Below are 21,842 nucleotides of genomic sequence, written 5' to 3'. Positions count from 1 at the left end.
GAGATTTCAATTATCCCTATATTGATTGGGTACATGTCACCTCAGGACAGGATTCAGAGATTAAATTTATTGATGCCTTAAATGACTGCTTCTTGGAGCAGCTAGTACAGGAACCCACAAGGGGAGAGTCAATTCTCAATCTAGTCCTGACTGGAACGCAGGATCTGGTCCAAGAGGTAACTGTTACTGGACCGCTTGGAAATAGTGACCACAATATAATAACTTTTAATATTCCTGTGTTGGGAAGAACACCGCAGCGGTCAAACACTCCGGCATTTAATTTCAAAAAGGGGAATTACACTAAAATGAGGAAGCTAGTTAAACAGAAACTAAAAGGTAGAGTAATTAAACTAAAATCCCTGGAAGCTGCATGGAAACTGTTTAAACACACCATACTAGAGGCCCAACTTAAATGTATACCCCAAATAAAAAAACACAGTAAGAGACCTAACAAAGAACCACCATGGCTTAAAAGCCATGTTAAAAGGCTGTGAGAGAGAAAAGGGCAGCTTTTAAAAAGTGGAAGTCAAATCCTAGTGAGGAAAATAGAAAGGAGCATAAACACTCCCAAATTAAGTGTCATAATGTAGTAAGAAAAGCCAAAAAAGATTTTGAGGAACAGCTAGCCAAAAATTCAAAAAATGATAGTATAATGTTTTTTAAATACATTAGAAGCAGGAAGCCCGCTAAAAAAGCAGTGGGGCCCTTGGACGATAAAGATATAAAAGGAGCGATCAAGGAAGACAGTGCCATTGCGGAGCGATTAAATGATTTCTTTGCTTCAGTCTTCACGGCTGAGGATGTTACAGAGGTTCCTAAATCTGAGCCAGCCTTTTTAGGTGACAAATCTGAGGAACTCTCCCAAATTGAAGTGACATTAGAGGAGGTTTTGGTGTTAATTGATAAGCTGAATAGTAACAAGTCTCCAGGACCAGACGGTATTCACCCAAGGGTTCTGAAAGAACTCAAATGTGAAATTGCGGAGTTATTAACAGTGGTTTGTAACCTATCCTTTAAATCTGCTTCTGTACCCAATGACTGGAAGACGGCCAATATAACGCCAATATTTAAAAAAGGCTCTAGAGGAGACCCTGGCAATTATAGACCGATAAGTCTAACATCAGTACCAGGAAAATTAGTAGAAACAATAGTAAAGAATAAAATTGCAAGGCACGTAGAAGAGCAAGAATTGTTGGGCAAAAGTCAGCATGGTTTCTGCAGAGGGAAGTCGTGTCTAACAAATCTATTAGAATTCTTTGAAGGGGTTAATAAACATGCAGACAAGGAGCACCCAGTGGACATAATATACCTAGATTTCCAGAAAGCCTTTGACACGGTCCCACGCCAAAGGCTTTTATGTAAATTAGGCGGTCACGGGATAGGAGGAAAGATCCTTTCATGGATCGGGAATTGGTTAAAAGACAGAAAACAAAGGGTTGGAATAAATGGTAAATTTTCACAATGGAGGGGTGTAACTAGTGGTGTTCCCCAGGGGTCAGTCCTGGGACTGATCCTGTTCAACTTGTTCATCAATGATCTAGAAAATGAGGTAAGCAGTGAGGTGGCAAAGTTTGCAGATGACACCAAGTTGTTCAGGACAGTCAAAACCAAAAGGGATTGTGAAGAACTACAAAAAGATCTCAGCAAACTGAGTGATTGGGCAGCAAAATGGCAAATGAAATTTAATGTGGGTAAGTGTAAGGTAATGCACAGTGGAAAAAATAACCCAAATTACACGTACAACATGACGGGGTCAAATTTAGCTACGACAGATCAGGAAAGGGATCTTGGAGTTATAGTGGATAGTTCTCTGAAGACATCCACACAGTGTGCAGCGGCAGTTAGTAAAGCAAATAGGATGTTAGGAATTATTAAAAAAGGGATAGATAATAAGACAAAAGATATCATACTTCCCCTATATAAAACTATGGTACGCCCACATCTTGAGTACTGTGTGCAGATGTGGTCTCCTCACCTCAAAAAAGATATATTGGCATTAGAAAAGGTTCAGAAAAGGGCAACTAAGATGATTAGAGGTTTGGAATGGGTCCCATATGGGGAGAGGCTAGAGAGACTGGGACTTTTCAGTCTGGAAAAGAGGCGATTGAGGGGCGATATGATAGAGGTATATAAAATCATGAATGGTGTGGAGAAAGTGAATATAGAAAAATTATTTACCTTTTTCCATAATACAAGAACTAGCGGACACCAAATGGAATTGATGGGTAGTAGGTTCAAAACTAATACAAGGAAATTTTTCTTCACACAGTGCACAGTCAACCTGTGGAACTCCTTGCCAGAGGAGGCTGTGAAGGCCAGGACTCTATTAGGGTTTAAAAGAGAGCTCGATAAATTTTTGTAGGTTAGGTCCATAAATGGCTATTAGCCAGGGGTAAAGTATGGTGCCCTGGCCTTCAGTACAAGGGCAGGAGATGGCTGGCAGGAGATAAATCACTTGATCATTGTCTTCTGTTCTCCTTCTCTGGGGCACCTGGCATTGGCCACTGTCGGCAGACGGGATACTGGGCTGGATGGACCTTTGGCCTGACCCAATATGGCCATTCTTATGTTCTTATGTTAGCAACTGTAAAAGAATAAGATAGAAGCCGTCTCTGCAGATCGACATATCTTAGAAATTTAAAGATACAGTATACAGAAAAAAGCAGGGTCATTGTTTTGAGCTACAACTTGGTCACTGATTTTTAAAACCTCATCTCTTTAAACTTTCCTATCATCCTGAGGACTGATATTATAGAGAGTTTGAAATTGCAAAAGCAAAAAAAATTTTTGAACCATTTTAAAATGTAACATTCCCCATCACTATTCCACCATACACTGTGGACTTCTGATTAAATCATTACACGTATACCCCTTCTGGTTTTTACAAGAATGAAAGCAAGGAAGCACCATAACTTCAGAGCTACTGACACAACAGCATGTGTCACCAGCCAGATGACTTGGGTAGGGCCCACAAACAGATGACTCAGAACAAGTTGATTCTAGGTGAAAAATAAAATATTTACGGACAGGACTGAAGATTAAACATGAGTTACAGCCTCCTGGAAATCGCAGGAGCAACCACAATCTAGGACATTTAACCCTAAGGCAACACTAGTGGCTTTTCCCTCATGTTCCTCTTTAGTTCCTAGCAAAGGTCAGCAAGGGCTTCAGGTCTTTTAAGCAAAGTACTATAATCAATTATTTTGCAGGACTGCTACACTTAAGTCAAAATGTAGGGAAAGCCTGCGTGACGGCCATAGGTAGTCTATGTTTGGCTTATATGGAGCAAGAGAGCCAGAGAAAAGTATAAGATTCTATCCCTGACCCCTGTTTGTGTTGTGTACACTCAATAAAGAATCCCCTTTATACTCAAGCCATGTCTCTTTTTACAGTAGGTACAGAGGAAAAAGTAGAAGAAAGAAATGAAGAAATCCAGAAACAAGTAAATCAAAACCAATTTTCCTTTTCTGAAACCACACTTTCAAGTAAGAGTGGAATGGAAAATTCCACATCACTTAAAAAATTGATCAGCGCAATTTTTCCATTGTAAATTTTCCAGTAGGAAAATCAAAACATTTAATTAAAAACATGGCAAAACGACATTTTTCAACTGGAACATTTAGTGGTAAAAAATTCTGACCAGCTGTAGTCAGCATGATAAGCTGCAGTCAAAGCATACTTTCCAGGGTTTGTTTTTTTTGGAGGAAAGGATACTTGGTTTCCAGGGAGCTCCTCCAAAATATGCGATGCAGCTCTTAAAAAAGTACCCAGGTGCTCGTTCAAGAATTTCTCAAAGAGGTGAGGAAGATTGGCATCACTGGCAGAAGAGAGGCAGAAGTCTACATCTCTGTAGTTTATTAGAAAGGGCGGAGTCAGCTGAAAGAGGAATTATTGTAACATTTTTATAAGCATTACGAATGTTACTTGACACATTTGGCTTGGTACTGGTACCCAGTGGGTGCAGATGGGCAAAAGTCTTTCTTTTAGGACAGAGAGAAAGCATGAGGTGTTTTGTGTCACATAGTTGTCTGGGGTGGTGTGAATGCGTGCAGGATGGAGTCTCTACATATTAGCGGAGATCAGAAGACAATGGAAGCCACAATGATCAAATGATTAGCAGGGGCAGCTCAGTCAGGTTGAACATGCAAACTCAGCATGTTTTGCAGTGGGAAGAAAATGGACTGGGGGGATCAGGAACCTGCGACAAAAACAGAGTCTGCAGATTCACAGCAGATCTGTGGGGACTGAGAGACTTGTGAGGGGATGTAAAATGAGGAAAACCAGGGGATAGTGAAGTCCTGGCTTCCACTCACAGGAAAAGACAGTTACCTGTTCTGTAAATTGTGTTCTTTGAGACGTGTTGCTCATGTCCATTACAAGCTGGGTGTGCACTGGCTCATGCCCAGTCACTGGAAGCTTTTTGCCCTAGCCAATAGCCACAGGGTTAGTGCAGTGCCTCCTGGAGTGGCACTGATATGGCAACCAATATATGCATCACCCAACCCCTCTCCCCACTGCTCAGTTCCTTCCTGCTGGCTACTCTGATAGTGGGAAAGGTGGGAGGGTTTTGGAATGGAGACGAGCAACACATCTCGAAAAACACCAGTTACAGAACAGGTAACTGCCTTCTTCAAATGATCATTCATGTCCACTCCAAGTTGGGTGAATACAAGTCAATGCCTAGGAGGTGGGGCCGGAGCCCCAAACGGACTGCAGGACAGCCCTGCCCACCACAGCGTCTTCCCATGCATGCTGTATCAAAGCATAATGCACTGTAAACATATGAATTGAGGACCAGGTGACCGCCCTACAGCTGTCCTGGATAGGCACCTGTGCCAAATACACCACAGATGATGCCTGTGTATAAGGGGTCCACTGAAAGTGCCCTCAACTCAGATACTGGCTGAGGTGATAGCCACCAAAAATGCTGTTTTGTAAAACTCAGAAACAGCAGGGAGCAGGTAGCCAGGGTTTCAAAGGGAGCCCCCATAAGCTTGGTTAATACTAAGTTGAGATGCCATAGGGGCAGTGGAGCCCAAACGTGGGGCTTGATTCTTTCTAAACCCTTGAGCAACCTTTTGAATATGGGGCCTGAGAACACAGAAAACGTTCCATGACTTGGCTGAAAGGCCAAGATAGCAGCTACGTGCACCCTAACAGAGGAAAGAGACAAGCCCTCCCGTACCAGACCCCATAGGTAATCTAAAATCAATGGGATGGTGGCTTGCGAGGGAGATAGCCCTCTGTGAGACACCCATACCAAAAGTCAAGTATCAGAGGGGTAGCTGTGTTAGTCTGGATCTGCAAAAGCAATGTGGGGTCCTGGACCCCTCACTGTTTTTCCAAACCAAAAGCCTTTTCCACTTAGCCAAATAAGTCAGCCTCATGGAGGGTTTTCTACTATTTAACAATATTTCCTTTATGGGATCCAAAGAGGCCAGCTCCTCTCTCTCAGTCATGGAGCATCCACACTGTGAGGTGCAGCAACTGGAGATTGGGATGTTTTATTCTCCCCTCTTGCTGAGTCAGCAGGATCAGCAGGATCGGCAATGTCATCGGTTTGCGGATGGACAGGTGCAGAAGTGCTGAGTACCAGTGCTGATGGGCCCATGCCGGTGCCAACAAGATGATCAATGCCCCTTCAGAGTGAACCTTGAGGAGGACCCTGTGAACTAGCAGGATTGGAGGGAATGCACACATCAGCCTGCTTGACCAGGGGACACTGAAGGCATCGGCCCAGGACCCCGGACTCTGATTGAGGTAGGAGCAAAACGTCCCGCATTTCGCATTGAGGTGGGAGGCGAACAAGTCCATGTGGGGATACTCTCACCTCTGAAAAATATAATGAAGAACCTCCAGGTGGAGAGACCACTCGTGATCTGTAAAGGACCCGCTGAGTTGGTCCATCAGTGAATTGTGCACACATGGCATGTAAAGAGCCTGCAGCATGATACTGTGCTGTATGCAGAAGTCCCAGAGCACCATGGCCTCATGGCAGAGGGGTGAGGAGCGTGCACCCCTGTTTGTTGATACAGTACATTGCTGTCATGCTGATTGTACTGACTGACACGCATTGTCCCACCAGATTGGCCTTGAAAGTCACACATGCTCATCTGATGGTCCTGAGCTCCCCCACATTTATGTGAAGCTGAAGGTCCGAGACACTCCAAAGAGCCTGGATTCATAGCTGACCCACGTATGCTCTCCACCCCTGGTCCAAAGTATCCATTACTAGGGAAAGTGAGGGCTGCTGAGGGGCAAAGGGGACTCATGTAAGGACCACCTCCTCGTCTAACCAACAGTGCAGGGTCGACAAAGTCTGTGTCGGCATCATAACCACAAAGTCAAAACTGTCTCTCACAGGGCGATACATCGATGACAGCCACAGCTGTAGAGGGCACATCCTTAACCTGGTGTGCTGCACCATGAAGGTGCACACTGCCATGTGACCCAGCAAACTTGGGCAGCACCTGGTCGTTGTGGTGGGAACTGCCAGGATGTCTCAGATGATGGCTCCCATGGACCTGAACCTGTTGTCCAGCAGGAACGCACTGGCACACCTGGCACCCAGTCATGCCCCTACAAACTCTATTAATTGAGAAGCTACCAACGCCGACTTTGCCCCATCGATCAAGAGGCCGAGGTTTACAAAGGTTTGATAGATCAACTGTATGTGCTGAATCACCTGCTCCCTGGAACGACCTTTGACTAGCTAGTGGTCCAGGTAGGGGAGTGGCTGCACTCCCTGCAACAGCCTGCGTAGGTGCACTGCTACTACCACCATGCATTTGCTGAAGACCCTTAGGGCTGCAGACAGACTGAAAGGCAGGACTGTGAACTGATAATGGTTTCCATCTGCAAATCAGACAAGCTGAATGGAGGTCGCTCTTGGGCATACGTTTGCCACACTCTGAACAACTCTTAAGGCCTGGGGAGCCAGGCATTCCTCAGCGCTGAGACAGATGGACAGCCCCGTCTCTGCTATTAGTGAAGACACTAAAGACTTGCTATTAAACTCTAAAACTATTTACACTACTTTGAGAACTATTTATACTACAATAGGCTACTAGCTACTTAATTAGAAAGGAGAAAGCAAGAGCTCCAACGACCAGCAGTGCAGCAAGAAAGAACTGAGCGGGTGGGGGTTGGGCGGTGCATATATTGGTCACCATATCAGCGCTGCTCTCGGGGGTGCTGCACCAACCCTATGACTACAGGCTACGGCAAAAACTTCCAGTGACTGGGCATGCGCCCGCACACACCCAGCATGGAATGGACATGAGCAATCACTTGAAGAAGAACTCTATCTGAAGACTGACTTTCTCACACTAACTCAAATGTTTTCAGATTTTGTATTCTAGGTAGGTAATAAATTGTTATCTGGTGTCACTATAGTTAAAGACTGAAGAACACTGTACTCTGAAGTGTTCTAAGGAGGCTGGCTTGGTTGCACTAGCTGCAGAGAGCCACAGAGAGTGACAGGGATTGCTGGGTCCAGAAGATCCAAGAGCTATAAAGACCACAGGTCTGCTCCTGTAAGACAGTGGCAACTGTTGAGGTCTAGCAGCCAGGTGACTAGTTAAAAGAATAGGGCATAGATCAAACCCTCTGACTCTGTGACACCGTGTCAGGCCATGAAGGACTTTAGAAGAGAAGACAAGAACTTTGTGTCCATGTGAAGAAGGTATGCAAAGTGAAGGTGGGTGATGCAAAGCGAGGGTGATGTGGTCAAAAAGACGAGCCAGAAAAATTATTTACCACGGTGAAATTAGTAGTATCTGGGCTAATTGGACCCTAATGTCAGCACTTGCCAGGAAGTGGCTAACTGTTTAAAACAGTGGTTCTTAACCTTTACTGCAGCCTGCACCCTTTTGGTTCTCAAAATATGTTCTCACGCCCCTTATCAAAAATCAAGTATGTTCTTGCACCCCTTATCAAAAATCAAGATCGGGGGCTATACACTTTTAAATGCATATTAAATATATGTAAATAGCTTTATGGATTACTCACCACAAATAATAGTACAGTAGGCATACAAAAATGCGCAAGTACCCCCCAGAGATGTTGTGGAGCTTTGCTGTGGAAGTAAACTGCAAAGGACACACCAACAGTTAGAAGCTAACTGAATTCAAACAAAGCCACTGTGCTGCCACATCATCATCTGCGCATGTGTCAAGAAATACCCCACAATGTGGTAGTACACTGTATTTCATAGCAAGATAATTTCACTACAATTAGCTTAAAATTGCAAATAAATGTTTTGTGTGTATATTACAGTAATCGTTAAAAATGTATAATGTTAATAAATACATAGGTTTGATGACACAAAGTATTTGTACTTACATACCTGTGCTTAATTTGTGTTTTCAATGATTTATCTTCTAAAAAACTCTGGCATGTCTCGCACCCCCAGAAAGAGCATCACACCCCCCCCCAGGAGGTGCATGCACCTCAGGTTAAGAACAACCGGTTTAAAAAGAGATCCCAATTTTCTCTTCATCAAGATGGAGCAGAGAAAGCTCCTTCAGTTAGTTTTATTTGCTTCCCTGGGAATTATTAGTGTGCTCTCATTTCAGCTGATCTGTAACAATGCCATAGCAGAACTCATTTACCTACCATAATCATTCGGATTACTCTGTACCTCAAGCTCCAATGGTTCCAGCAGCATGTCTGGTATACTGCATCTTAGATGAAAGCACTTCAGATACTTCTGCAGCTAGGCCTTGAGAGGTTATGCCCTGGTGACCCCCCAAAACCACTCAGACACATGCTTAAGGAAAAGGTTTTTAGTAAGGCTGGCAGGAAAAGCAAAGGTTACAAATATACTAGCTACACAGTGGTGCAAACAGCTACAGTTGAAAGTGAGCAATTATGGTTCCTGTTTGGGTTTCTGGGACAGTCCAGTTGAGAGTCACAGCTTTTCAAGCCCAAAGCCTGAGGTGACTTCTCCACTCCAGCCTCTTCTGTTCAAGCAAACAGCATGGTAAACAGCCTCCACTTAGCCAGGAGAAAAGGCATACGGTGTTGCAAGAGGATTGATGGGAGCTGTCCCTCCTTTACAGGTCTGTCAGCCTTTCATGGTAGAATAGGGGAAGAAGATGACATGGCTTTGTGTCTGCTTTGCAGAAAGTCTGAAAATAGGCAAAAGAACACTTTGCCTTAGAGAACAGCAGGGGAATGACAATTGATACTGAAATATTGACACTGCATTGTGGATGCTGAAAGGATGCTGTGGATTCTAACCATTTCTGAAGACACCATCTCCCAGTGGCACTCTGATAAAATGTTATCCATCAAACACATATGCAACAAATCCATACATCTGTTCTATTGTGTGGTGGAGAGACACTAACAAAGGAACCCTAGCCTACATAAATTACAGAATCAATGGGAAGCAGGTATTTAATGACCTTTGGGGATTGTGATTATATGAGAGAAAGACTGAGGTAAGAAAAAGTGTGATTTAAATTACCTCTTCTTCATAAAGTGTCAGCCATTTCAACAGTATTCGGTATGTTTAACTTTCTTAACTGAGAGCTCAGCACACAACCCTGCCATGTGTTAGCTGTCCAAGCCCAAGCTGCCCGAGCCCCACAAGCCCTGCATGCCACCCACCTTAGCCCCTCCTCTCCCACAAAGCCAGGAACCACTAGCCCCCACTCTTACCCTATCCCCAACTCCCCATCTAACCCCATCCTCCTCCTCCTCCTGCTCCAATCCACATTCACTCATCTTTACAGGAGGCAGCTAGCTCCACGTGGGTCTTTGCCAGCTGCCTGGTTCTTACAGCGGCTGCGCTGGGTCATCCATGTAAAATGGCAGGGGCTGAGAGCCAGAAGCAAAGGCCAGCTCTTTCTTCAGGTGGGGAGAATGACGTGAAGGCTGGGTTGCCTCATGCCCCGCCCCGGAATTTCTTCACACCCCCCCAGTTTGGGAAACCATGAGCTAGAGGTTCCCACATACAAAGGGGCCTACACCTGCAAATCTCAAACACTTGCATAACTTTTTCACATGAAAATGCTTTCCATGGGGCCTATTTCAGGAACTGCTCACTATCGCAAGCTGACTTTGTATGAAAGGAAGTGTGTTTCTATGACTTATTTTGTAGGCAGGGCTGTAACAAGGGTGAGATAAATGAGGCACTTGCCTCGGGTGCAGGGCAGAGGGGCCACAGGATGCCATTCAGGGCACCCAAGAAGTTCCTGCTGCCTGAGGTGACCTTTGTTACGCTGCTTTGGGCTGCTCCCAATCATGGAGCCACGCAGTGGGTCCTGGCGGGGAGAGGGGACCTTGGAACCTGTGCCGGGTAGCCACTCACAGCCCAGCTATGTGCCGTTCCCTGCCCTGGGTGCTGCGTGCAGGAGAGCTGCACATGTGGGGCGCCCCTCCCACTGCTCTGCGCATGTGTTCCACCACATGGTGGGACAAGCCCATGGCAGCAGGGGCGACCCCTGTCACTGCTGTTTCCCTGGCACCGCTCCTGTGGCTCGATGCTGCCTGAGTGGCTGCGGCCAGGCATGGCGCCTTCACTCCTGGTTCCATTCTGGTGAATCGCCAGAATACACAGCTGGAGAGGTGGGCTGGGGGTGCCTGTCTCTGGGAGATGGGGAGAGGGATTGGGTTAGATTAGGGGACTGGGGTTGCTGGCTCTGTGGGAGCGATGGGTGCTGGGGTTAGAGCAGGGGCCTGGAGGTACCTAGCTCAGGGCAGGGTGATGGGGTTAGAGCAGGGGCTGGGGTGTGCACAGCACCACCCACATTCTCTGTCCTTGCCCCTGCAAACAGTGCCACCCACCCTTCCTACTCCTACCCCTGCGCACAACACCACTTGCACTCCCTGATAATATACACACAAACCTCCAAACACCGTTCCCCTGTGCACAGCGTCACACCCCTCCCTGCCCCAGCACACAGGTACTCTGCTAGCAGCACACCCTGTGTACAGCATTGGCTGTGTACACACACACACACACACACACACACACACACACACTATCCCTACATACAGCACCACTATACACACCTGTCCAGACACAGTGTCACCAGCACACCCTGCCCATCACCCCACTTCCACACACCCTGCCCCTAAATATCACCCCACTTCTGCACACCCTGCCCTGCCCATCACCCCACTTATGCACACTGTGCCCTACACACTGCCCCACTTCCACACATCCTGCCCCTGCACATCACCCTGCTTCTGCACACCCTGCCCCTACACACACAGGGCCACCAGCACTTACATACACCTTCCTCTTGGCACAGCACCACCACCATTTACACCCTGCCTGTACACACTTCATTATCTCCACAAACCCTTGCCCGACACACAATACCACTAGCTTCTACACACACACACACACACACGCACACTGCTTATAGGCACTGCACCGTCATACACATACACACACTGCCTGCACACAGCACTACCAGCACCTCCACACACTCTTGGCCCTACACACCGCACCATCGTCCACATTACTATCTCGGCTTTGCACCAGTGCTGTCAGCACACCCACCCACCCTCTGCCCTCCCCTGCCTCCTGTGTGGCCCAGCCGCCTGTGAAGCCCCATCACAGCCCGCCAGGAATGGCTGCTAGGAGCACAGGCCTCACTGAGGCGGGAGAGAGGGGGATGTGGTGGGTCCACCACACACAAATCGCCCCTCCAGCAAGCCTGGTGAAAACCAGACACAGTCCTCCCAGCCAGTGTAAGCACTGTGTTGTTGTTGTAGTTATTATTATTGTTATTGTTATCATTATTGTTACTATTATTTTTGTTGTTTATCTATTTTCCCCTTTTCTACAAAATAAGTACTACCAAGATATGAAGGGGCACAATTTTATATTTTTGTCTCAGGCTCAAAATTAGCTAATTACAGCACTGTTTGTAGGGGTACAATTATTCTCATTCATTTACTTGAGTAAACTCATGGCCACATGGGCTCTCAGGTTCTCACTATGTGGAACACGATCATCAGAAAGAACTTCCTGGCAACATCAGGAACAGGTTCTAGGACCTGGATCCAAAAGGGCACTTTTAGGTGTACAGACAATCACAGGAACAACACTGAGGCTATGTCTACACTTGCATTCCTCTTTTGAAAAAGGAATGCAAATAAGGGAAATCAGAATGCAAATGATGCACTGATTTACATATCCCCTGCTTCATTTGCATGATCTCTTTTCGGAAAAGATTCTTTTGAAAGAAAAGAAGTAGTGTAGATGGGGCTCTTTCAAAAATAAACCCCATCTTTGAAAGAACCCTTCTTCCTATTTTGTTTCAGGAAGAAGCATACTTTCAAAGATGGAGTTTATTTTTGAAAGAGCCCTGTCTAAACTGCTTTTTTTCTTTGCAAATAATCTCTTCTGAAAAGAGATTCTGCAAATGAAGAGATATGTAAATCAGTGCTTTATTGTCATTTTCCCTAATTTGCATTCCTCTTTCGAAAGAGGAATGCAAGTACAGACATAGCTTGTGCTCCACAGACATAGAGACTGTGTCTACACTAGCCCAAAACTTTGAAGTGGCCGTGCAAATGGCCATTTAGAAGATTACTAATGAAGCACTGAAATACATATTCAGTGCCTCATTAGCATGCGGGCAGCTGTGGCACTTCAAAATTGCTGCGGCTCACTCATCCAGACGGGGGTCCTTTTCTAAAGGACCCCAGCAACTTCGAAATCCCCCTATTCTTATCTGCTGATAGTAATAAGAGGATTTTGAAGTTGGTGGAGTCCTTTCGAAAAGGACCCCTCTCTGGAAGAGCCACACAGCGGCAAGCCCCGGCAATTTCAAAGTGCTGTGGCTGCCTGTATGCTAATGAGGTGCTGAATATGTATTTAACTCTTCATTAGTAATCTTCAAAATGGCCATTTGCATGGCCACTTTGAAGTTTTGGGCTAGTGTAGACATAGCCTGAGTTAGGTAACCTGGGTACCTATACAATGAATGGGGGCAAAGAGGTGCCTCAGAATGCAAACCACAAGACCAGCATGCTCAATCACTAGCTGTGTAAGCCAAGCAAGGGAACATGATGAGGACAAAGTTGTGGTTCCCAATTAGATTGTTTAATGGCTTCATTTTAATTCTTCATAGCAGGGGGTGCATCTACACTTGCATTCCTCTTTCAAAAGAGGTAGGCAAATTAGTAAATCAAAATGGAAATGAGGTATAAATTTGCATATTTGGCATCTCATTTGCATATTCTTATTTCAAAAGAACTTTTTTCGAAAGAAGCCAGTGTAGATGCCACTCTTTTGAAAGTAAACCCATCTTTGAAAGAATCCTTCTTCCCTTTATTTAATGGGAAGAAGGATTCTTTCAAAAGTGGGGTTTACATTTGAAAGAGCAGCATCTACACTGGTTTTCTTCTTTCAAAAGAAGCTCTTTCAAAATAAGAATAAGCAAATTAGGTGACAAACATGCAAATATATACCTCATTTGCATTTTCAATTTACCTAATTTGCATACCTCTTTCGAAAGTGGAATGCAAGTGTAGATGCACCCATGATGTACACTATAAAAACAGATTTCATGTTCACAGGGAAATAAGTTCCATAATCTTAAAGTGCCCTACTTCACTAATATTTAACTTGCTCAGATATCTCCCTTGAGCTGCTTCCTGATTTCTATATTTGAATGGGGGCTTGAATAGGATGGTAACTCAGCACTCAGTACATACATAACAGCTAGAATAGGCTTTGATGAGGGTCTGCGAACGGTTGGGGAGGGTGATTGGAGGTCCACACTAGTGAAAACGTTGGGAACCACTGGACTAGATGATCTAATGGTCCCTTCTGCACTTAAACACTGAATTAATTTTCCCAAATCCTTAATTTTTGCCTCAATCATGGTAACATTTGAACATGACAAGAATATTCATATAAGCTGTTTTGGGCACTGTACAGAAAATTAAAATATAAGGTTAAATACAATCACTGAATTATTATAAACTCCAGAAAAGAATGTACATAACCTGAACATGCCACCCTGAAAACTCTCTAAGGGGCACGAGGCCAGTGCTGGTGCAATGCACATGTGGGAAGTTACACTCAGGAATGGCCTTCAGTTGCAATGCTATAAATGAGATGTCCTGAGCACCCTGAGAAACATGGCAGTGGTGCAGCTGAGAGTTCCATTCTGCATAGCTCTGGCAAGAAGAGTGAGGAGCTCCATTTACATTCAGTGATAGGACTAGATCAGCTGTGTGCGCTAATTATGGCTGTATCTTCACTGTTTTATACCGAGATAGCTATCTTGCTTTGAAATCTCAGGGGACACAAAACACAGATCAGTTATTCCCTGATGTAGCTAGTCAAGGTGAATTCTATTTCCTGTTTTGTGCGGTTTACCTCAACCAGCAACGTAGAGATAAAAATTAAGTTGCTTTGCCTCAGATTTTACATCACGCTAGTTCTTTAGCATTCTCTCTCTCTCTCTCTCTCAAAGTAAATACACACCCTCAGACTCAGTTGTCATTGGCCTTCCTAACAGCAAAAAAGCAACTGAAGAGCGTAAAATGGGCATGTTAAGCCCTGAGATGTGGGAACCAAACTCAATATCTCTAATGATGACCAGGCCAGAAAAAAATTATGATAAAATTCTGACACCCAACACTGTAGGTAGGGGAGAGGGAAGAAAAGAGGGAGGGTAGCTGGGGAAGGGAATGGAAGGACAGGCTGTGGGAAGGGGAGGGAATGGAAGAATAGGTGGCCTGGTGGGAAGGAGCAGGGGAAGAGTAGCTGGGAAAGGGAATGGAGCTGTAGATGGGGAAGGAAAGGAGGAGGATTGCTGGGGAAGGGAATGAGGAGAGAGAGGTTGGAGAAGAGGGACAGAACAGGGCAGAGGAAAGGAAGAGAGGCGCAGTGAAAAGGAATGGAGGTATAGATGGGGGAGGGAAGGGAAGGGGGAGGGTAACTGGGGAAAGGAATGGAATGGTGGGGCAGCTCAGGGGAAGGGCAGCTGGGGAAGGGAACGAGGAGGGATGGGTGTGGGCAGGGGGATGGAGCTGGGGAAGGGAACGAGGAGGGGTGGGTGGCGAGCCCGGCACAAGCCCGGCAGTCTGACTAGATCGCTGAGGGGAGGGAGGCAGGACGGGAGGGCGTGGCAGAGGGAACCTCCCCTTCCCGGGGAGATGCTCTGCTCCCATTGGTGCGAACGGCTCGGCGGCAGCTGTCCTGGGCGCGGCGAGCACCTTTCCCGGTTCCGAGGCAAAGGCTGCGGCAGCGGCGGCTGGGGGAGCGGGCGGCTGGGCGGAGGTAAGGCGTTCGGCTCGGCTAGTGCGGGCAGCGGGGTGGTCCGGGAGAGGCGGGCAGGGCCCGCGCAGAACCTCGCTCTGCAGGAGGGAAATGCGGGCGGCGCCCCGATTCCGAGCGCCCTGCGTGGGGGGCAGCGGAGGGACAGCAGTCCCCCGGCTACTCTCCCGGGCGCTGCCCGGCTGTTAGGGGCTGCAGTGGGGCGATTTCCGCTGCCCTCCAACGCTTTCCCCGCCCGCAGTCGGAGAAGTTGCCCAGGCTGTTCCAGAAGCAGCTGTTGATCTCCTCCCGCCGTGAGCTGCCCGGTGGGTGGGTGCAGAAGCTGTGGGGTTTGCATGGGGGAAAGTGGTCCTGGAAGTGCAGCTGGGGGTGTCTTCTGAGTGTGCAGCGCGACCGGTTTTTCTCACTGAGTTGCTACAGTCCGAACAGAGACCAGAAAAACTGAGCTCCCCGGTGCCTCGCTCTTACTACCCGTGCAGGTGCTAAATGGCGTCAAATACATTACTATGCTGTCTCTCTCTCCAGTCGATATTAATTGGGTGTGGTGAGAAGTTTTGATAGTGGATGAACTCCAGTCTTGTGGCTTTTTCCATTCACCCTCAATCTAAGGGTTACACTCTCAAGTTGTGTTTTCTCCAGATGCAAAACAAATCTGCATGGTAGGAGAAATTAAAGACTTTATTAGAAGTACTTCTCTAGAAACATGGTATCTGCTATGTTGTGGGGTTATTTCAAATATCCAGTAAAGGTTAGCGTTCCTGACTTTGGCAGCCAGGATCTTTCTTCTGGGTCAAGGTGAAAAGTGTTTTGGATTCTGACTATGATATGTTGAGTGTGTCCAGAAACAACTTTACATGCTTTGGACTGTGGCATTTATTTGATTGTCAAAATGCCCAGGTTGTGGGAGTTTATCACTTACTTCATTTCAGCTCCCCATTATCCTAATAAAAAACACCATTTATTTAACCTAGCATAATCATGCATTCCTAGAGAAGCAGAAATGGTGTAAAACCACAGAACCTAATAACATGCAAATATAGGCTAATTTCATTCCCTTCTGTAAATGAAGGGAGAATAGTGAGCTGCTGAATGGGTGCACAGTTGTTCTGAAAGTCCTCTCTGCTGAAGTTTAAGTTAGGAATTCGGAAGTTACCTTTTAATGTTTGAATGTGTAGTGTAGCTTGTGTATTAGTTACTGTTAACAACATTAAACAGAAATGTGGCATATTTTATACTAACTCACCTGTAAACTAAGCTAAACAAACCAAATGGAAATGCACTTTCCACTTTGGTTGGGAGAATTCTACCTGAACTTAATAGCGAATATGATTGTATAGGATTAGGAAACCAGCCTACTCTTAAGAACCTCATTCTCTTTTTTACATTTTATACATGTTAATCTTATCATTTATTGCACTACTGTAATTGGCATGTCTGCTACAGTGATAAGAATCATGTAAGAACTTAAATAGAATGGAAGTGACATTTTGTAGAATGGTACTGAGTTACATAATACTTTCATAAGGGTTGTTAGTTTCTGAAATCTTAAATCCTTAGTTGAGAGAGTAAAAAAAAAATTCGTATATCGCACTGTCTTCTGTATTTTATGAACTTTGGCCCAATGATGAAATCTAATCTCTGCAGCTGAAATGGTCTGTCAAGATGAATCACATTTACAGGATTGGTGCTTTTAAACTTTGTGGCACCCTTGTTAGGTAGGTAGTAAAGTCTTACGCTCACTGTAAAGAAGGGAGAGACACTAAAGCAGAGGTTTAAATGGATTCTAAACTTAGAGGTAAATAACAAACTCATTTACTTTCTCTTCCAAATCCAAAAAGCCAGCAAAAATACTTCTATATTTAGACAATGTTATTAGACACACTACTTAAGGAAACAGTCCTCTGGCATACTTGGCAATATTTGCAGCACTGAAAACCTCAAAGTGCACTTGATTATAAAAAGAGTGGAATTGGTCATTCTGCTGTCATGTAAGAGAGAGGCAAACATTACTCTTTGATCTGTGTCTCACTTCTCATGTCTTTTTAAAAAGTGGCTTTCTTTCATGTGAACATAAGATACTGACCCTGGCCAGTGGCAGGTACCAAACAGATCAGTGCTCTGTATTAAATTAATTTTATCCTGCAATGTAGGACTTGCATATGCAAATGTGGTTCTAGGTTAGTACTTAGGTTCAAAGATTTTTCTGTAGCACCAAATGTGGAATACAAAGTGCAACAGTTAGTAATGGAGATTAATCAAGAAACTGAACAGGAGGAAGTCAAAGGAATCCATTGTGTTCTGCCCTCTATCAAATTTCCTGTGCTGATGAATGAAAGGAATCTGGATTGTCCATGCTTAATGGAACACTTCTTTCTTCTGTAAAGGTACCAGACATTCTTTATGAATCAGACTTAAAATAAAGCCGTGACAAGCACCCACTATCTGAAGGGAAATGTAAAGATAATGCTGAAATACTCCCTGAAGGAAATATTTAATTTTATTTCCCTCTCTAGCTGGCACTGGTGACGTCTACTCATCAAGCTTATTGTTAGCTGTTGTAATAAAGATGTGCTGTACTTAGTCAGGTGGTGGCCTTCAGTTCAGATGCTGCTCGCTATCCAAGCTCCTTAGGCAGTAGTTCATTTTCAGTTCACCAGCTATTGCATGTAAGGTTGGAAAGTTTTTAATACCAAATCAATTTAATAAGCCTTCAATATCCTGTCTTCAGATGTTAGGCTGTTTCGACATCATTGCATGTGAAGCGCATGACATGGATTTTGTAGCGATGGGCTGAGGTTAGTTTCCGGTTACTTGGTTTATGGGTGATTCAGAGGATTGGCTGCTGGCATAGGTTTTTTTTTTTAAACAGATTTATTCAGTGCTTCATTCCTGTGGCAGGGAGTCATCTGACTTCACCCAGGTACAGCAACTAGCTCTGCTGGATTCTCACCTCACTGAAAGTATATGATTGCTTAGGCCCTGTAATTTGATGCCATTTATTGCTCTGAGGATGGTAAAAGGAAGAAGAGTGCTGAAAGAAGTTTTCTCTGCTTTCACAGCATTTTAGCAAACAATCATAAGTACCTTACAGAAATGAATTTTCCTGAAGTTCTGAGCAAAACTGCACTCCTGAGCAAAACTTCACATTTAGAACACGTAAGGAAATGTCAAGTTTTGCCCCTAGCTCTGCTGACTCACTTTTTCTTAACCATTAGACTTGAGTTGTTGCATCAGTGGGAGTCTAAATCCCCCACTATCCGGTACTGAACTTCTGAAAATATTTCAAACCCTACAGACACTCTGTGTGTTTGTCCCTAAAGCCTTTGGAACATCTGCTGTTGACTTAATGAGAAGCTGGAGTAGGCTTTGTATTTGTGTATTCTGATTAAGTTGGGAGCTGCTCAAACTTTGTATCCCTGGTGGCTTGTGGGCCATGACTAAAGGTCATGGCCCACAAGTCTGGCTTATAAGAATTGATTATAACTAAAGTTTCTGTAATTCTGAAAGCAGTGGTGTGCCAAATAGTCTGAATTTTGTGTGTTATGCTAGATTAGGAAGTTTGAAAGCTACTGGGTTAGATAAATGCTTTAGTTCTGCATCATGAGGGAAAACAAACACAGTGGTTATAGATCTCTCTTCCCTTTCTCACCACACTGCCTTTTTAAACGTAAATGGCTTATTTGCTTCAAAAGTGGGTTTTAAATGTGAACGCCTGCTTCAGAGGAAAAGTCTATTATTTGAAAAATGGAGACCGTAATTCAGACAAACACTTGGGTTGCTGAGCTGCACAACATCTTGGGAAACTCGAACACCCAGCTGCTGGGAGTGACATTTTCACAGTTGACTGACTTCATGTTATGCTCAGTATCTGAAATCACAATTAAGGGGGCTGGTGCTCCAGTATTCAATTTTGTTTTCAGTTTTTGCACCAGAATGAATCCACAGTCTAGGGAAATACCAAATCATGGTGTGCAGCATAAATGTGCCATGTGCATCAGTGCAGATTTTCCCCACTGAAGGGATTATGGCTGGCATAGTACTATTTAACTTTTTACCTTTCTGAACTATCCAATTGTCTTGTTGGACAGTTCGTAGTAAAGTTCTGCTCAGAACAAGATGAGGTTTGTGTATCAAAGTGTTGTTTTTAGCAGACTGTGTGTTCTGAAATGCTGCTTTGAGTCACGATCTAAATCAATTTACTGTTTCCCATCTCTGCTCTGCAATTGCCGTATTATTGTTTGCTTCTGAAGCCAGTTACTAGAACCTTGAAGACTATCACCCTTGTGCTGTTGTCAGTCTCAACTGCTAACTTGGTTCTAGGCAGTCTTACTGTTGGAGTAGGTGAGTGCTTGAAGCACTAGCACTGAACTTAGATTTACTCTATACCAGTGATGTGCAGCCTAGACTAGTGGGTGGACCACGAGTGTCCCTCCTTCATTGCAGTGGGCCGCACAATTTAACCAAGACAATCTCTTGGGATAGGGTAGTTTTGTTAATTGTGCTTGCATACCTAGAATTTGCAGGGTGTGCTGGCTGAACTATAGCAACGCTATGACTGGATACAGAGGGAGCACGCAGCTCACACAACATTGTGTGCGTCAGCACTCCTCTCACTTCACAGGACTGTGTCCTACGTGCTTCTGTCACTTAAGTAATACGGGGGTGGGGGAAGCCCTACACAGATGGAAAACCAGAAGAATCTGGCAACCCTGCGCATGGGGCATGGTAAAGAAAATGTCTCATGGGCAACATGTAAAGCCCTAGTGGGCTGCAGGTTGCCCACCACTGCTCTATGCAGATCAGAAAAGGGATGCACAAACTTTGCAACACTGATTTTTTTTTTCTCCCCCCTGCCCATAAATCTGCATATATGTTTTGTCTCAAAAAAAACATTTACAAGAGGAGGCTCCGGTATCTCTCAGCCTCACGTGAGAGCGAACAGACAGAGAACTTGGTTCAGTCTCTGCACTATTTGCATGGAGTAGTCATTGGTTCATGGAGTAGTCATCGGTTACAACAGAGCTGTAGCGTCAGTAACAAAAGCAGTGGCTCTGCTGGCAAAACAAGATGGCAATAACAAAAAGATAAAATGGGATGGTATGGCATAATCTAGCTAGCCACACTCTGCCTCCTACCTAATTAAACATGTATAATAGTGGCACACTGGCCTTTGGCAACATAATGAATAACCTCAGCTTAGTCCCATGCCGCAACAAAACTACTCTGTCCCTCTGCTGAATAGTGAGATTTAAGTGCAAGGCAGTGGCGAATCAACCCCTTCTTGCAGTCACGTCCACCTATAGTCACAGAGATGCACGCAAACATGGGTATAAAATGCTACCAATTCTGAGTTGATAGTGTTTGGCATTCAATTTGCATGACTACAAATGAGGCCATCGGGGCAGGGCATTGGATAATCTGAGCAATAGGCTTGCAGTGATATATATCTCCATATCCAAGATATGCTACCTAGAAGGGGGCCTCAGGCTCTGTTTTTACAGCTTCATTATTCAGTCTTATAAATGATAGAGAAACTTTGGCAGCAATTTCCTACCCTCGCTAACATTAGCTCAGCTCCATGAGTGTCAACTGTGTTGATACCCACATATAGGCTGTTTCTACACAGGCTGGCATGCTAATACACGGCCTGAAATATGCTAATGAGGCACAGATGCAAATTCCCCACACCTCATTAGCATAAGTTCACGTGATTTGGAGTTGGGAAGACTGTTCTTCCGGACTCCAAAATGCCATTTAGAAGCATGGCCCCCCAGGGGGTGAGAAGAAGGGGCCTCTGGAAGAAGGACTTCCTTCCGGAAGACCCCCTCTGGGGGGCCACGCTTCTAAATGGCGTTTTGGAGTCCGGAAGAACGGTCTTCTCAACTCCAAATCACATGAACTTATGCTAATGAGGTGTGGGGAATTTGCATCCATGCCTCATTAGCATATTTCAGGCTGTGTATTAGCATGCCACTTTCAAAGAAAGTGGCCTGTGTAGAAACAGCCATAGGTAAGGCAACTGCTGCCACCATTGTTCTAAGTTCCTGTCCATTGACTCTGCTTACCGCAGGTGTAAAGACTGATGCCAGCTACCCATTTACACTAGGGTTTATGATGTTGCTGACATTGCTGGTGATATTTCATTGGTAGCTTGGGGCCTCCAACTTATGCTGTGCTTCTTGTGTCTTCTGTCGTTGGATTAGAATTGAGCTTGACAAGGTCTTTTTACTCCACTGATTCTGCCAAGCTATGGTTCCATTAGTGTGCATCTACACTTGCATTCCTCTTTCAAAAGAGGTGCATATTTGACACCTCATTTGCATATTCTAATTTCAAAAGAGCTTCTTTTGGAAGACGAGAGCCAGTGTAGATGCTCCTCTTTTGAAAGTAAACCCCATCGTCAAAAGAATCCTTCTTTCCCATTAAATAAGGGAAAGAAGGATTCTTTCAATTATGGGTTTACTTTCAAAAGAGCAGCATCTAAACTGGCTTTCTTCTTTTAGAAGAGGCTCTTTTGAAATTAGAATATGCAAATGAGATACCAAATATGCAGATTTATACCTGATTTGCATTTTATTTACCTCAT

The 21,842-nt window shown here is 44.8% G+C and overlaps 1 protein-coding gene across 1 annotated transcript in view; it reads left to right on the top strand.

The window, feature by feature from the left end:
- Positions 1-15,168: 15,168 nt before the first annotated feature.
- The window catches only part of SYTL2 (synaptotagmin like 2), a 90,528-nt gene continuing 83,854 nt past the window's right edge, over positions 15,169-21,842 (top strand). Inside the window, exon 1 of the mRNA XM_074983692.1 lies at positions 15,169-15,259. The gene's annotated coding sequence lies outside the window, so the exon portion shown is untranslated. The remainder of the gene's footprint in view (positions 15,260-21,842) is intronic.

Source organism: Carettochelys insculpta, chromosome 1 (assembly GCF_033958435.1).
Source record: "Carettochelys insculpta isolate YL-2023 chromosome 1, ASM3395843v1, whole genome shotgun sequence".
NCBI lineage: Eukaryota > Metazoa > Chordata > Testudines > Carettochelyidae > Carettochelys > Carettochelys insculpta.
This window is presented reverse-complemented; position numbering and strand designations above follow the sequence as displayed.